General features: G+C 41.1%; 1 protein-coding gene and 1 long non-coding RNA gene across 2 annotated transcripts in view; both read left to right on the forward strand.

The window, feature by feature from the left end:
• Kif26b (kinesin family member 26B) overlaps positions 1-15,461 on the forward strand; it is a 403,733-nt gene that overhangs the window by 244,599 nt on the left and 143,673 nt on the right. The window lies entirely within an intron of this gene.
• Gm46249 lies at positions 2,237-10,946 on the forward strand. The gene is made up of 2 exons (XR_001779925.1): positions 2,237-6,250; positions 6,299-10,946. It is a non-coding gene; the product is annotated as a predicted gene, 46249 (long non-coding RNA).

The following is a 15,461-nucleotide window of genomic DNA, read 5'->3' on the forward strand; positions in this document are numbered from 1 at the left end:
GATACAGAAAGCAGCATGGTGACCTCCAGAGGTTGGAGGTAGAGAGAATGGGGAGTTAGTATTTTCTGAGTAACAGAGTTGGAGCTTGGAATACTGTGAAGGTTTGGAACTTTACATTGGTAAATGTTGAATAATATTGTGTCTACATCTAATACCATTGAGTCTTATACTTAAAATAGCCCATGGCAAAGGGCCTGGTGCATATGCACTGATACATGTACATTAATTTTTAGGAGGCTACATGTAGGTCTGGGGAGATGCCTCAGTTGGTAAGTATCTTACAATCATAGTTCCCAGAGCCAATGTAAACAAATGTTCAGTATGGAGGCATACTTGCAATCCCAGCACTGGGGAAGCAGAGAAAGGTGGACCCCTGGGGCTGGGTGGAAGAGACAGATGGATCCTAGCCTGATTTAAAATAGAAAAAGGTGGACACCCTCTGAGAATGTACAGACTCTCCCACCACATGGATGCTCCACACACAGGACTCTGAGGAGAACATTGAGGGGTTGGAGACCCTGTGTGGCCATATCCTGTCACCACAGATCCTCAGAACAAGACATCACAGTGATGCCCTCTGTCCCTTCACATAAGTGGGACTGACATTTGCTCCACAGCTTCGGTGAACAAATGAAGGAAGAATACAGATGCTGTCCAGCAATGATTTGCATCTCAATTGATAATCGGGCTGGCTGGCTGTAACATTCTTCTGCACGGTGGCCTCTCCCTGTAGCCATCATTCTTAAATGTCCTGGCATTTATGAAACCAGACTCCTTTAAGACAAGACCTGACCTTTCCCAACGGAGCTTCAAGCAATCTATAGGTACTGGTTAAAAATAGAAAATGGTGTGCTTTTTCAGGGGCTAACATAGGCAAAGCAGAGAGAGGGTGGGTGCAGTCAAGTCTGTCTGTTTGAGGGCTTCTTCTGCAATGCCTTTCCACTTGTTCCTCCCAACCATTCAGGTTCAAACCACATCACTAAACATTTTATGAATTCAGTGAAAACCTCCACAAAAAGGCTCTTGCCTTTTTAAAATGAGGGTCATATTTGGAGGAAAGAAAAACATCTATCAATTTAAAAAAATTTCTAGGAAATAACTTCTGGAAAAGGATTAGATTGAGCAGGCAAGTCCAAATGAAAGGAGGTAGGGGAGAATGTCATATGTGATAACATAGGAATTATTTTCATTTAGAACTTTTATACATATAATAATAGTATACACACCATCTCATTAAATGCTCCCAACAACCCAGCAAAGCAGCTACCCTTCTGTCAAACTAAAAAAAATGAAGGTTGGCTTCTTCAAGGTCTATAGGAAGAAGCCCAATGGCCCAGCATCCAAGGTCCTGGGCCTGGGTTTATTACTTGTAGCTACTTCTGGATAATTAACCTCCATGACTCTATCTGCCTGTGGCATGGCTCTCTAACTGTGAATAAATGATAGCAAGGACATTCTGAGCCCCTATGAATGTGCTGCTTTTTTGTGGAGATCATCATGCCACGTTTTCCTAAAATGATGTGGGGGGTTAAATTGACAGATATCAAAAGATTTAATGACTCAAAACTACCTAAAAAGGACCACCTACACCGTTTTCATAGTTTATCCCAGGAATAAATGAGAGGCAAGGTCTTTGCTTGAAAGTGACTCGGAGTCAACATAGCAACAGGGAAGTGTTCAGGGAGTATGGGGTCTGTGCAGCAACTGCCACTAGCAAAGAAGCAAGCTAATCCTGCAGGTTCAGGCTTCCATGGTTTGCTTTGGTTGGCTGGCTTTGGCCCGACCTACTCCCTTTTGGTAGCCTGGCTCTGTGCTTATTAATTGATCTCATAGAGATGATGTATCAAAAGAAGAATAGTTTCTGGTCCTAAGGTTTAAACTCTCTTCTTCAACCTATTTTTATTTTTTGTGACTTCATGTATACTAGGCAGGTTCTGTACCACTGAGCGAATTAACCTGGGTGGATAAATCAGTGGTAGGTAGATAAAAAGATGGATAGATGGATGGATGGATGGATGGATGGATGGATAGATAGATAGATACATAGATAGATAGATAGATAGATATATTAATAGATAATAGATAGGTGACAGTTGCTTGATAGATAGAAGAAAGATAGATGGATAGACAGATGATAGATGGACAGATAGATAAATAGATGGCTATATGATATATAGAAGAAAGATGGATAGATGATAGGTAGATAGATAGATAGATAGATAGATAGATAGATAGATAGATAGACAGACAATAGGTAGAAGAAAGATTGATGGATAAATAGATAGATAGACAGACAGGCAGACAGTCAAATATGTGACAAATGCCAGATAATAGATGATGTAAATAGACACATAAAAAGACAACAGATAATTGGTAGATAGATTATAGTTACATGGGGATAGTTCAGTAGCATGTAGTGCTGCATGCTAATGTGGTGCTCTACCACTGTCTTAGTTTCTTTTCTATTGCTGTGACCATGCAACCAAGGGAACTTATAGAAGGGAGAGTTTAATTGGGCTTACAGTTTCAGAGAGTTGGAGTCCATGATGGCAGAGTAAAGGCAACACAGCAGGAACAGATGAGAGCGCACATCTTAATATGAAAATAGAAGGTGTGGGTGGGGGTGAAGAGGAGAGAGAGAGAGAGAGAGAACAAAGTGCTATTGCATTTGCATTTCAGACACTAAACTCAGAGGGAGGGCTGGAAGAGGTTAATGTTGTGAGTGAGTGGTTAATGACCATGGGTAAGACTGGCTGATGCATAGTACACTGATAGTGCTCCTTTGTCAGGCTATTCTCAAATGACCTTGACCCTCCTCTCAGGGGGCTCACTGGACTCCAGCACCCCAAATCCTTGAAATGGATTCTGTCCATTTGTATGGATAGAAAAGCAAACTCTCACCTTCTAAAAGTCACTCACGTGAGACATGGGACAGACGGTCCACATTATGGCAGCTATGTAGATCTGTGTACTGAGGGTCTAGGCCTAGACCACTTGCTGTTACTGTAATCTGTCTATTTTGTTAGCTTCTGTTACTATAACAGTTTATAAAGAGAAGAATGTTGGTTTTGGCTCACAGTTTTAGAAGTTTCTATTTGTGAGTTCTTAGTTGTATTTCCTTTGGGCTTGTGACAAAGAGTACAAAGTCATTCACTTCACAACCAGGAACCAAAAAAGTGGATGAAGAGATCAGAATCTCACAGCCCCCTTCTAGGGTACCTTCACTGTGACTTGAAGATTTCCCACTACACCTTGACTCCCAGTGGCTCCATGTACTATATGTCCCAGGAGTACTAAGCTGGAGATCAGGCCTTTAACACGTGGGCAAACCCTAGCATCATGTCTTGAACTAACTTAATACAGCATAGTCCCAAGAAGCCATGTGAATCTATGCATCCTTTTCTCTCTGTGTGTGTGTGTGTGTGTGTGCACATGTGTGTGTGTGCATGCATGCACGCAGGTGTGATCATGTCTGGAGATCAGAGAACAACTTTTAATGTTGGTCCCCACCTTCTATATTGCTTGAGACAAGGTCTCTATTTTTCCACTGCATACATCAGGCTGGCTAGCCATGAACCTCTGAGAAGCCTCCTGTCTCTGCCTTATATCATCCCACAGTCATTGCTGGGATTACCAACATTTATAATACATCTCTGGTTCTTATGTAGGTTCTGAGGATTTGAACTTACATCTTCATACTTGCACAGCAAGCACCTTTTCCCAGAGAGCCATCTATCTACCTCTCCTGCATCCGTTTTAAACCCGAGTTGTAGCAACATTGTTGAAATTGCAGGTACATGCAACATAAATAAACATGGGCTGGACTCATGAAGCAAGTAAAGGAGAGTCCTTGGATCTCATGGACTTGACACCATATTATCCATTCAAACTTGTAAGATTCGTGATCAAACTCTGGGGTAAAAACCTAAGAGTGCCAAACTATGTACCAGGCTACAGTGATCTTGAGATGTCCTGCAAGTGTGAGCTCAGCCTTTTCTTCTTGAAAGAAGGTCAGATTTGGTGTAGTTCAGACATAGCACTGCCTGTCCCAGAGACTTTAGTTGTACATATGTGAAGTCTAAGGAGATCAGCAGCAAAAGGCTGGGCAGAAGGGTCAGGATATAAGAGTGTGGCTTAGTTCAACTGTACCGGAAGTCTGAGATGATACACATATTCTTCTACTACTACTCATAATAGCTAAGGATTACTGAGTGTGCGGAACACGCCCAGCACCTTTTCCTAAAAACTTCATCCGAATTATCTCGTGTAAATTTTTTTCCAGCCACATTTTAAGGTTAATCTGCACTTTTAGAGCCAAGTACCATGCTCAGAGCAGCTCACTAATAAATGCCTAAGCTGTGCGCGAGACTTTCTCTCTCTCTCTGTTTGTACTCTACCATACTGCTCTGTGCCTGTTTGCTTCATGGTCGGGAATGATAAATCAGTCTCACTTCCTTGCCTCCTACAATCAGCTCTTGGCCTGTAATCTGAGAGATGGAGTTGGTAGGAAATCATGATGTGAATTAGTTACGGTACATGCAGTAGGCAGAGCCAGTATGAAGGAATGAAAACAGGACTTAGCAGTCCCATATCAGCTTATCCTCATTCTGTCCACAGGGACTCCTCGGCTACAGAGGTTTCCATAGGACCTATTTTTATTACTAGGCCATATTTGTATTTCTAGCCTGTCAGTGGGCTACTAGTTAATAAAAAGCAGACTGTTTCATATTAGAGTCTTATCAAAAGCAGCACCTGTCATCCATCAGTCCCACTTTCAGAGGTTTTCTTTGTCAATATTGAGTCCTTAGAAGATGACATATGTGATGAGAAAGATTTGAGAATACACGAGAAGTATTGTCTGCTGCGTTTATCGTGGTAAGTAAACCTTTGTGTTAAGACTCTGAACGCTGGGGCTGTGGAGGTTGCTCTGTTGCAAAGAGCTTGGTATGCACAACGGCGGAAGTTCAATCCTCAGAACCCACTTAGAACAATCCAGGTGTGACAGTGTGTGTGTTCCAGCACCGGGGACATATAGACAGGTGAATCCCTTGGACTCTATGGCCAGCCAGCCTAACCTAACAGGGGAGATGTAGACTACTGAGAGACCTTGTCTCCAAAAGCATGGTGGACAGTCACTGAGGAATGACACCTGAGATTGTTCTCTGGCCTCCACATCTGTGTGCACATATACCTGCACATCTGTGCATACATATAAGCCCCCCCCCACATGTGCACACCCAGTAAATTTACACATGTAAACCCTGAGTGTTGAGTGGCTACCCAATATTGTAGGATTTTGTTTGTTGTTTGTTTGCTTCTTGATTTTTGAATCTGCCAGAACAGAAGAAGTAAGCATTGTTTGGAACTGTCTACAATGTTTTCAAGAAAGTCAGAGCCTCCACATTCTTTGTGTTTTATAGAAATCTGAACACATTTCTAACTCTGCTGGACTTAAGGTTTTGTTTTATTTTATTTATTGCTTAGATTGGACTTTGTCCCATGAGAAACCACTGGGCAGATTTAATTTTGTGCAGTCTCTCTTTTGAGACAGAGTATTTATTGTCTGGCAAGATTATCCAAAAGAAGGAAATGAGTTTCAACCAGAGATGGGGGAACCCAAAACGTTGAGGTCAGAGCTAACATATAGGTGCCTTTGTCTTGCTGACATCAATATTTTTGTATTTCTCATCTAGAAAGGAAACAGCTAAGTATTGATATTTTAGAATGAAAACCTCTCCGTTTTATTGACTGCTGTTATATTCTGTTGTTCTGATATAAAAATGTTGTTTGCTGGGGACATACTGCTCATCTGTGTCCAATACCACATTTGTCATTACCACAGTCTAACTTGGTCTAGGGCACAAGAGCAAGCCTGAGGGAGGGTTACAGATGGAGGAGCCGCTGGCTTCTAAGCATGAGGACTCCCAATGCAGGAGAGAAGCTGGGGAGCCCAAGCTGGCTGGTGGATTAAATGGTAGGCTGCATTCTAGCCTTACCTCCCGATGTCTTTGGCTAGTACTCACAACATTTCTCATGATCTCAGTTTCCTTCACTGGACACATGGACTTGAAAAAAGATCTCTAGGTTCCAGCCAAGTCTGGAGTTTGGAGTTTGTGTGAGACTACATCAGGCCCTTTCTGAGGTATCTCTCCTCCATGTGTGGCAAGGGAGCAGCAGTGTGATCTTACTCTGTGCTCCTTAGGTCCCTCCCCTCTGTGCTCCTTAGGTCCCTCCCCTCTGTGCTCCTTAGGTCCCTCCCCTCTGTGCTCCTTAGGTCCCTCCCCTCTGTGCTCCTTAGGTCCCTCCCCGGAGCTCTTCCTCTGAGTCCCCCAATCCAAGCTCTTTGCTTAAATTTCGTTTAATCCCTTTGTAGTGGTTAGAGATGCCACTCTGGCAGCCTTTCTGCTTTCTCTGTTTTGTTTTAGAAGAGTTTACATTCTATACTCTTTTTTTGTTTTAAGATGATATTTACAAGCTTTGCAAGCTGCCTATGGATGGGGTGGGGGTGGAGAGGGGGGAGAGAGGGAGAGAGAAAGAGAGAAAGAGAGAGAGAGATCCAGTTATCTTAAATAGAGTGTCAGTTGCCAACTTTGGTGGGAGGGTAGGGGGTGGCGGAGAGTGTCTTCAGTAGCCTTAGTTTCTATATGTGTACATTTAAGTGTATAGAGGAAAGTGAGTTAAGAATTGGCCAAGCTATAACACTTTATATGTCTTTAAAAGGAAAGCAAAGATGGAAAAGTCACTACTGTGGCCAGGACAGGTTCACAATGACTTGGGAAGCAAAGCAGGGTTTTCCAAGTGACTTGTGCCCATGTGGTTGCTTGCAGTTACTCTGGGGAATATGACTGGCTTCTCATGGTTTGAGGTTGGAGAAACTGTGGGTTTTCCTTTTTAAAGCCTTGTATGTAAGATAAGGAAGAAAGGAAGGAAGAAAGGAAGGAAGGAAGGAAGGAAGGAAGGAAGGAAGGAAGGAAGGAAAAAAGGATTGCACCACATTAACCACATTAAAGTATATGCAAGCATGTGTGTTAACCATCTGATAGAAAGTGATGTAATCCACTTCATAAAATTGGTGAAGTAGCACAGCCCTGCCCTTCTAGGCATTTCCACAGTAGTTTTCATTAAAAGTCACACTCCAGGGCCTTAGCAGATAAAGACAGTTGCTGACAAAGAACCTGAGATTGATTCCTAGACTCGATATGATAGTCTTGGGTTGGCTTGAGTCAGTCAGTCTCATGGAGGCTGCTTGTATCTTTGTAATTTTATTTTCAATTAAATTAGCAAGTATACCAGCTAGAATTCCCAAAACAGGCACTGGAAAAAGACCTAAGTTACCCAATTGAATGACATAAACTTTTGAGTGTCTATGATTGGTGTGTTCAAGATAATAGATGGTAGAGTGAGGAATTTCATCAGAAACCTGACATCTGGTTTTTTGTTTGTTTGGTTTTTGTTTGATTTTTAAAGACAAACAAGCAAATTGGTAATTTTGTAACCTAAAAAAAAAAGAAAGAAAGAAACATTGGTTAGTGGGAAATCACTAGACAAACCCCATCACATATTAAATTTAGTATAAGATGAAACTGGTGAAATGGAAGATAGACCAGTAGATTATATTCATGTAAATGCATTGAGCAAAAAGGATGGGGAATTTGACGAGAAGCATAAAAGACACATGGGTCATACTTTTCTCCACATTCAAACATGGAGCCAAAGTCTGGGAAATAGAAGGTGAGACCAATACAGAAGTGATATTCCCAAAAGCTGGTCAAAACCATCAGAAGATAAATTCAGGAAGCCTTGCCTATCATCTCCAGAGCCATATGTAGAAGACTGTAGCAAGCATAACTAAGCCTGACGAAGACAAAAGCCAAAGGGGATAATCAATACAGCATTGAGGAGACAACACTCTTTTCATGGAAACAACATGGGACTGATCACTTGCTTCCCAGCAAAAGTGGTAGATGCTGAGACAATAGGATGTCATGGGCATGTTCTGTGGGGTGTACTGCTGACTGCCAGACACACAGAAGTATGACCGAAGTATTTGTCAACACTTGAAGTAAAATTAGGACACCTTAAACCAACAATTTCAGGAATCCACTGCTGTAGAGCAACCCTAAATGAAATAGGAACAGGAATGACACAGAAGGGAAAGATGGTCCCACACACTCAGGAAGAATCAAGTGACAGATAGGGTGAAAATTTGCTGGGCTAGGAAACATTGGAAATAAAATGTGTGTTGATGGTTGTTTGTGAAGGCATGAGGAGGTAGGTGAAAAAGCTTGCAAAAAAAAAGCTCCTTATGTGAGTCTACATCACAGCTCCTGGATTTGTGGCTCAGGAAATGTACTGGCTAGTTTTGTGTCAACTTGACACAGCTGGAGATATCACAGAGAAAGGAGCTTCAGTTGATGAAATGCCTCCATGAGATCCAACTGTAAGGCATTTTCTCAATTAGTGATCAAGAGGGAAAGGCCCCTTGTGGGTGGGACTTATCTCTAGGCTGGCAGTCTTGGGTTCTATAAGAGAGCAGGCTGAGCAAGCCAGGGGAAGCAAGCCAGTAAAGAACATCCCTCCATGGCCTCTGTATCAGCTCCTGCTCCCTAACCTGCTTGAGTTCCAGTCCTGACTTCTTTCAGTGATGAACAGCAATGTGGAAATGTAAGCTGAATAAACCCTTTCCTCCCCAACTTGCTTCTTGGTCATGATGTTTTGTCCAGGAGTAGAAACCCTGACTAAGACAGGAAACATCCCAGAAGATGGGGCAGAAAGATTACAGGAATCAGAACACGAGAGAGTCTGCAGTAAAACCGTCTTTCCTCCAAAGGGCTGCATAAGCGAGACCAGAAGGATGCCAACGTTGATGGGCATATTAACACAGAAGGGGAATTTTTGCATAGTCCCACCCCCAGACAAAGAGCTACAGGGTGCTGATGGCTTCCAGGAGAAGTGGGATTAGCTCTTCTCAGGAGGTGAGCCCCCTTATTAGTTGTCCAACGTGGAGTGGTCAGCCCTAAAACTGTATTTGGGCAAACAACAAAAATGGACTCAGCAGTTTGTATCCATGCACTTGTGCATACATATCTATATCCATGTGACAGTAACAATCAATACAAGAAACTATCAACTTAAGAGTAAGAGGATCAGAAGGGCTTGAGAGAGGTGGCTCTCAGGGGTAGAAGAATGAGAGTTGGGGATGGTAAGATCCTATCTAAGGTTAAAACACAATTTAAGAAATTTAAATGTAAACCATTTATGGGCACTCACTGTTGAATTCTTCTCACATTGCTGTTGGAAACTTATAGAATAAAATATTGAGAAAATTTACTGGCAAGTAGAAATAAGTTTTGATTATGTAAAACAACAAAACAGGATTTTTTGTTTATGTAGCAATAGGTTTAGGACCAAAGCCATACAAAAAGAAGAGAGTTAAATAAAATTAAAACATTATAAGTCATAGTAATATTTGAGTGTGTCTAAAGTTGGAATTGTGCTAGACTATAGTAATTTCAGGGCCCATAATGTAAGCTGTAGAGTAATGAATAAAATATTGTATGTAGAAGGTGAAATAAAATGGAAAATACTTGGTTAATGTAAAAACTGCAAAGATGAGAAAAGAGAAAAAGATATAAGTAGACTAGCAGAAAACAATTCTAAAATGGAAGGTATGGAAAGCAACTAAACACTCCAATTAAAATACAATTTTCTGCTTATACTTTAAAATAAAATCTAATTGTGTACTCTTCATAAATGGTGCTGCTTAAAGTGTAGAACCCAGAGAAGTTGAGAATAAAAAACAGAAAAAAAAAAAAGATACATCCCGTAAGTATCCAATAAAGTAAGCTGTATAGCTCTATTAATGAAGAAAATTACTATAAGGCAAGATAAGAACCATCATTTAAGATTAATGAAGGCATTTTAACAATAAAAGAGTCAGTTAACAAGAAATATGTGACAAGTCCACATTTGTATATACCCTAGAACATGGCTGAAGCCCTATACACTGTCTTAGTTCATTTTGTGCTAGCCATCAAAGAACCTAGGATGGGCAGTTTATACAGAATAAAGATTTATTTCTTACAGTTCTGGAAACTGGTTAAGTCCAAGGACAGTGGCCCACATGTGCTGGCTATTCTTAGTTTTCAACTTGACTACATCTGGAATTAACTAAAACACAAGTGGCTGGGAACACCTGTAAAGGATTTTTCCTAATTAACTCATTTGAAGTGGGGAGACCCACCCTAAATCCAGATCTTTTGAGGTGGGAAGATCCACTTTAATCTGGGCCACAGCTTCTGCTGGCAGCCCATATAAAGGACATGGAAAAATGAATGTGCATGCATGCGCGCGCGCGCACACACACACACACACACACACACACACACACACGCATGCATGCACACACACACATTCTGTTCCTCTAGAGAACCCTGAACTATTCTACATAAGGACTTTCTTGCCATAATATGGCAGAAGACAGAAAAGCAAGATAATGCCCTTGAGGCAGACAGACTTATCTCTGAAAGGCAGATGTCTCATGGCCTATGACCTACTCTGCTTTTGCAGGCCCTGCCTCTCTGTTGTTACTTTGGAAAGTATGTTTCTAACATGTGAACTTCAAAAGACACATTCAAACCATAGAAACTATTATTGTTTAATTTTTACTAGGCTAATCTTTAGACTACAGCTCCTTAAACAGGGTTCAACTCCATATGGGACTCCACAAGAAAATGTGGGGGGTTGCAAAAAATTTGGCAAAAATAAAAGATGTCTGAATGGGCAATGACATAAAAACTGATTCAAAACCAAATTTATAATGAATCAAGGCTTTCTCATAGCTCCTGACCATATTTCATTGTACAAGTTCCCCACAGCCTTGGTCTTAACACAGTGTATACATTTTGTTCTGGGCAGGCCATCTGGCTTGCAATGCCAGAGCTCACTTCCTGGAAAGCTGGGTTTGATACATGCAGTTGTAATCCCAGCAGCGAGGGGGATGAAGCAAGCAGAATTCTGGGCTTCCTGGCCAAACAGCCTACCCTAGTCAGCAAAGCCCCAAATCACTCCCTCACAGAAAAAAAAAAAAAACCGTAGAGGATACTTGAGGGTACCCAAGGCTGACCTCTGGCTTCTACATGTATCATCATCATCATCAATAAAAAAATTCTGTTTGAGTTGCTGGCTTGAGTCCTATTAAAAAACAATCATTAACTGAATTCTGGCCTGGAATTTGGACTGAAGCTCCAACAATTTCTAAAATGTCACTTCTGTCATCTGTACTAGGCATTGATGTGAGGTGGTGTCCTCAGCACTGACAATTATAAAATAAAAATATCTATGAATTCCTGGAAGCATTGAGTATGCTGTATATGCTACAATATCAAATAATAGCCCATATGAACGACGTTGGCCATCCTGTTAGTATGGGAATTTGCTTTTGTCTTTAATAAGTAGCAAACTTGCATCAAATAATTACTTTAAAATAAAATTTTCTATGACCTATTGCTGAAAATCTTTGATTGTAGATGTATCTTACATGCCTATGTACCTGGGGTCGCATAATCATTTCTTTGGTGAAAAGGAGTCAAGAGTAGGGAAGTTTAAGATCCACGATTTTAAGCACTTGCTAAGTTATGGCATAGTGTACTTAGTTCTTTCCAAGTATATGTTGGGACATTGACTGACATTGACCACATGTTGGCTCATTAAACAAGTGTCAACAAATGCCAGAGGGCTAACTGCATTCTAGAGTATCCTTTCTGACCACAAAGAAATTTGTACATCAGTCTCTCCTGGTCTAACAAAACATCCCAATGGATCTCTGAGAATATTTTGAAGGTAGGTGATCCTGACGCCTGAACACATTCAGGGCTAACTGGCCGATCCCCCTGGTGTGTACTCTTGATCAAGGCACCTGGGATGTTGCCTACTCCTCTGATGTGAATTAATACCTCGCCTATGGCCATACGCTATGCATGCCTCAGGAACATGTTTTTGACCGCTGACTGTGGGACAAGAATGGAGGTAATTACAATAATGTGTTGATTCAGGTGTGATTTTCAATTACCAGATAAAAAGCAGGACTTGGGTGAAGCATTTTGAAAACAGTCATTTTCTCATATTATCCCCATCTCCAAAAAAAAAAAAATGTGATGGTGTATGTAATTTACAGAGATTTCAACATTCCCAAATCATCGTTACTTGTAAACCATATCTTTTCATTTCCAAGTAGATCTCTTTCCTTTATGGAGGTCTTCCTGGGCACAGAGGGAGGGGGTGACAAACTGTCTGATATACTTTATGGTCTAATGTTTTTTATTAACCCTTTGGATAACATACAGACTGAGAGGTCCACTGTGACATCTTATCCACGTGTTTGTTGCCATGTGTATTAGTCAGGGTTCTCTAGAGTCACAGAACTTATGGGTAGTCTTTATATAGTAAGGGAATTTGTTGATGACTTACAGTCTGTAGTCCAACTCCCCAACAATGGTCAGCAGCAGCTGTGAATGGAAGTACAAAGATCTAGCAGTTGTTCAGTCTCACAAAGCTAGCAGGTGAAGAAGAGAGAGCAAATCTTTCTTCTTCCAATGTCCTTATGTAGGTATCCAGCAGAAGGTGTGGTCTAGATTACAGGTGTGTGCCACCACTCCTGGATCTGGGACTTGCTTTGACCTTGAACTCAGAGATCTCCCTGTCTTAAACTTCCGGGATTCATAGCCACTATGCCTCAAGATTTCCATACTAAGATCCAGGTCAGAAACTTGTGTTTCCAGTCTCCAGATTAGGATCACAGGTGAGCCTTCCAATTCTGGATTAGAGTTCATTCCAGATATAGCAGGTTGACAACCAGAAATAGCCACTACATCATGCTTAGGTCTTCTTCACCCTATCCCCTCTCTTACCTTTCCTCCCCACTTACTAGTATCCAATCTGGGTACTGTGTTATATTTATGAATATATATACATATATTTGTGTGTGTGCCTATATATTCATTCCTCATAGAGAAAGCATACAGTAGTTTGCCTTTCTTATACCATTATTTTTCCTGTTCGCCCTTCACTCTTCCTAGACACTTCCTTCCCCTGTATGTATACCATATATGTGTAATGTGAAAATAGAAGAGGCACACACACAGAGACACACACATACACACACACACACACACACACACACACACACACACACACACACACATATATACATGCAATATATACACTATATATATTCTGTACACAAAAGAACACATGTAGTGCTTGCTTTCCGATGTTGGCTTATGTTGCTTGGCATGACAACTGTATTCTCACGTGTTCAAGCAAGTTTACTTCAGTGCAGTCAGAGATCCTGAGAAAGGAGCCAGAGACTTCTCAGTAACCTGAGTAACGGGATCTGCCCCAGTTATCAAGGTCATTGCTCCTGTGCTTAATTAGAAGCTAGTGGGATGTTATCACTTAGTCTACTAGCAGAGAGCTTCCTTGAAAGGCACAGAGTTAGGGAATGATAGGATGAAATAGAGTTAATGGACCATATCAGAGTCTGCTTACCCACAACAAATCTGAAAAAAGCAAGAAAGCAGAGAAAGACACAGACACTGCCAACCTTATCATATGAGTGTGTGTGTGTTTAAATCTCCATGGACTTTCAGTTTTTCTTCCTTTGAATAATATAGTCATTATTCTTTTGCTTTCTTTCAGCTTAGGGCTTCCAAATATTTTACCAGCTGCCTTTCTAAGCTGCCTTTGAGAAAGGCTAGTCTCAACCCACCAACCACCTCACAATGAAAAATCTGAGATGCTCTGAGGAAGAGAGAAAGACTGCTTTTCCCTCTCTCCCCTCCGTTACCTTCCAATATTTCTTCTCCTGACTTTTGTTCCTCCTTTTGCATCCCATAGTAAAGGGTGTGGGGTGCTGGTGAAGAGAAGATGCAAAGTTGTGTTTGTGTGGGTTGGAAGGGAAGTGGTTGTTAGCAGGTGTCCTTTAAGAAAATCAGACTTCCTGGCAGTCACAAGGGAACAGGTTGCCCAAAGAACTTTGAGTGCATCTTGTCTGGGTTGTAACTTCAAATCTCTTTTATTTTACTGTCAGTCAATGGCTTCTGTTACTCTTGCTCAAAGAGAAAGGTGTGTGGAGGCTTCAAGCTGGGGGGTGATTCTCTGTGTCCTCAGCATTGACCCATATTAAAAACCCAAGAACACTAACATAAAGACACTGTGTGTTCACATGTGTGCACATGGAGTGGGCACTTCATGGAGAGACACTGTACAAACATCATCAGGGTTTATCCAACACCCTCTGAGTATGGAGAAGTTTAAACCAGCCTAGATATACTGCATGACCTGCAGAAAGCAACAGGTAAGCTAAAATAGGGCCTCTTAAGCTTTTTCACTAACGACAGTCTGCCCAACACCTTTTTGTACAACCCCAAATGCATAGGTATATAATACAGGTAAGCAAACCAAATGTTTACTGCATAATAATCATTCATCAATACAGTTATTTTAAATATTTTGATATGCGCAATAATTTTATTATTTATGAAGGCAAAATTTCATAAATAAAAATTTCTAGTAAGGTGAGGACACTTATTCTTGCATAAAAGTGTAAATCTCGACTGAGTATTTGATACTGCAGGACACAGGACCAATGATTTTCGGGGTTGATTGATACTTTGACTTTATAATCATCAATGCTATGAATAATGCTGTACATAAATACATAGTACAGAGTGGTAGAAATGCATCCGGGACCATTTCAAAAGTTGTTCTGTCCTAATTCCATGTCAAAATTCATCTGGGCGTTTTAAAACCTCATATTGCAACACAATTAAATCTGAAGATTTGCACCCCAGGTGCTCACACGCACCCTGAGGAGCAGAGGAAAGCATTCATGACTTTCTGTAACTTAACCGCTATGTTCCCTTAAGAGCAGAGCACTCGCCTGCTAGGAAGGACACTGACGGAAATTCCTAATGTCATACCTCAGACCTAAGTTGCTTCAGGCTAGCCTTACTGTCATGGATGGCAAGACAGATGCGTGGTGAAGCATCTTATGAGCTTAGAACCAAGGCTGCAGTATAGTCACATGATATAATGTGCTAAGCATGATTAGACTCCTTGGGTTCATTACCTTATAGGCAGAACAATAGTCTGACTGTATACTAACTATGTACTATATACTGCTGCCAACTTGTTCACAACCTCCAGATTCAGTTTGCAATGCAGGACTGATCCACAGTTTAAGCATCCCTACTTCAGATACAATCTGTGCTACCTCATTCTATAAGCAAAAACTATGTCTTACTACCTGATTTTATTTCTCCAAGTCAGGTAAACTTGATTAAATTCCCAGTGGGTGGATCCCTAACTCATAGATAAGAAGACCTGTTTATACAGCAAATTTGAGAAGCCTAACAGTTTCCACATTACAGTTTTTCTACTTCCACTTAGAAGTTACACAA

This window comes from Mus musculus, chromosome 1 (genome assembly GCF_000001635.26).
Source record: "Mus musculus strain C57BL/6J chromosome 1, GRCm38.p6 C57BL/6J".
Classification (NCBI taxonomy): domain Eukaryota; kingdom Metazoa; phylum Chordata; class Mammalia; order Rodentia; family Muridae; genus Mus; species Mus musculus.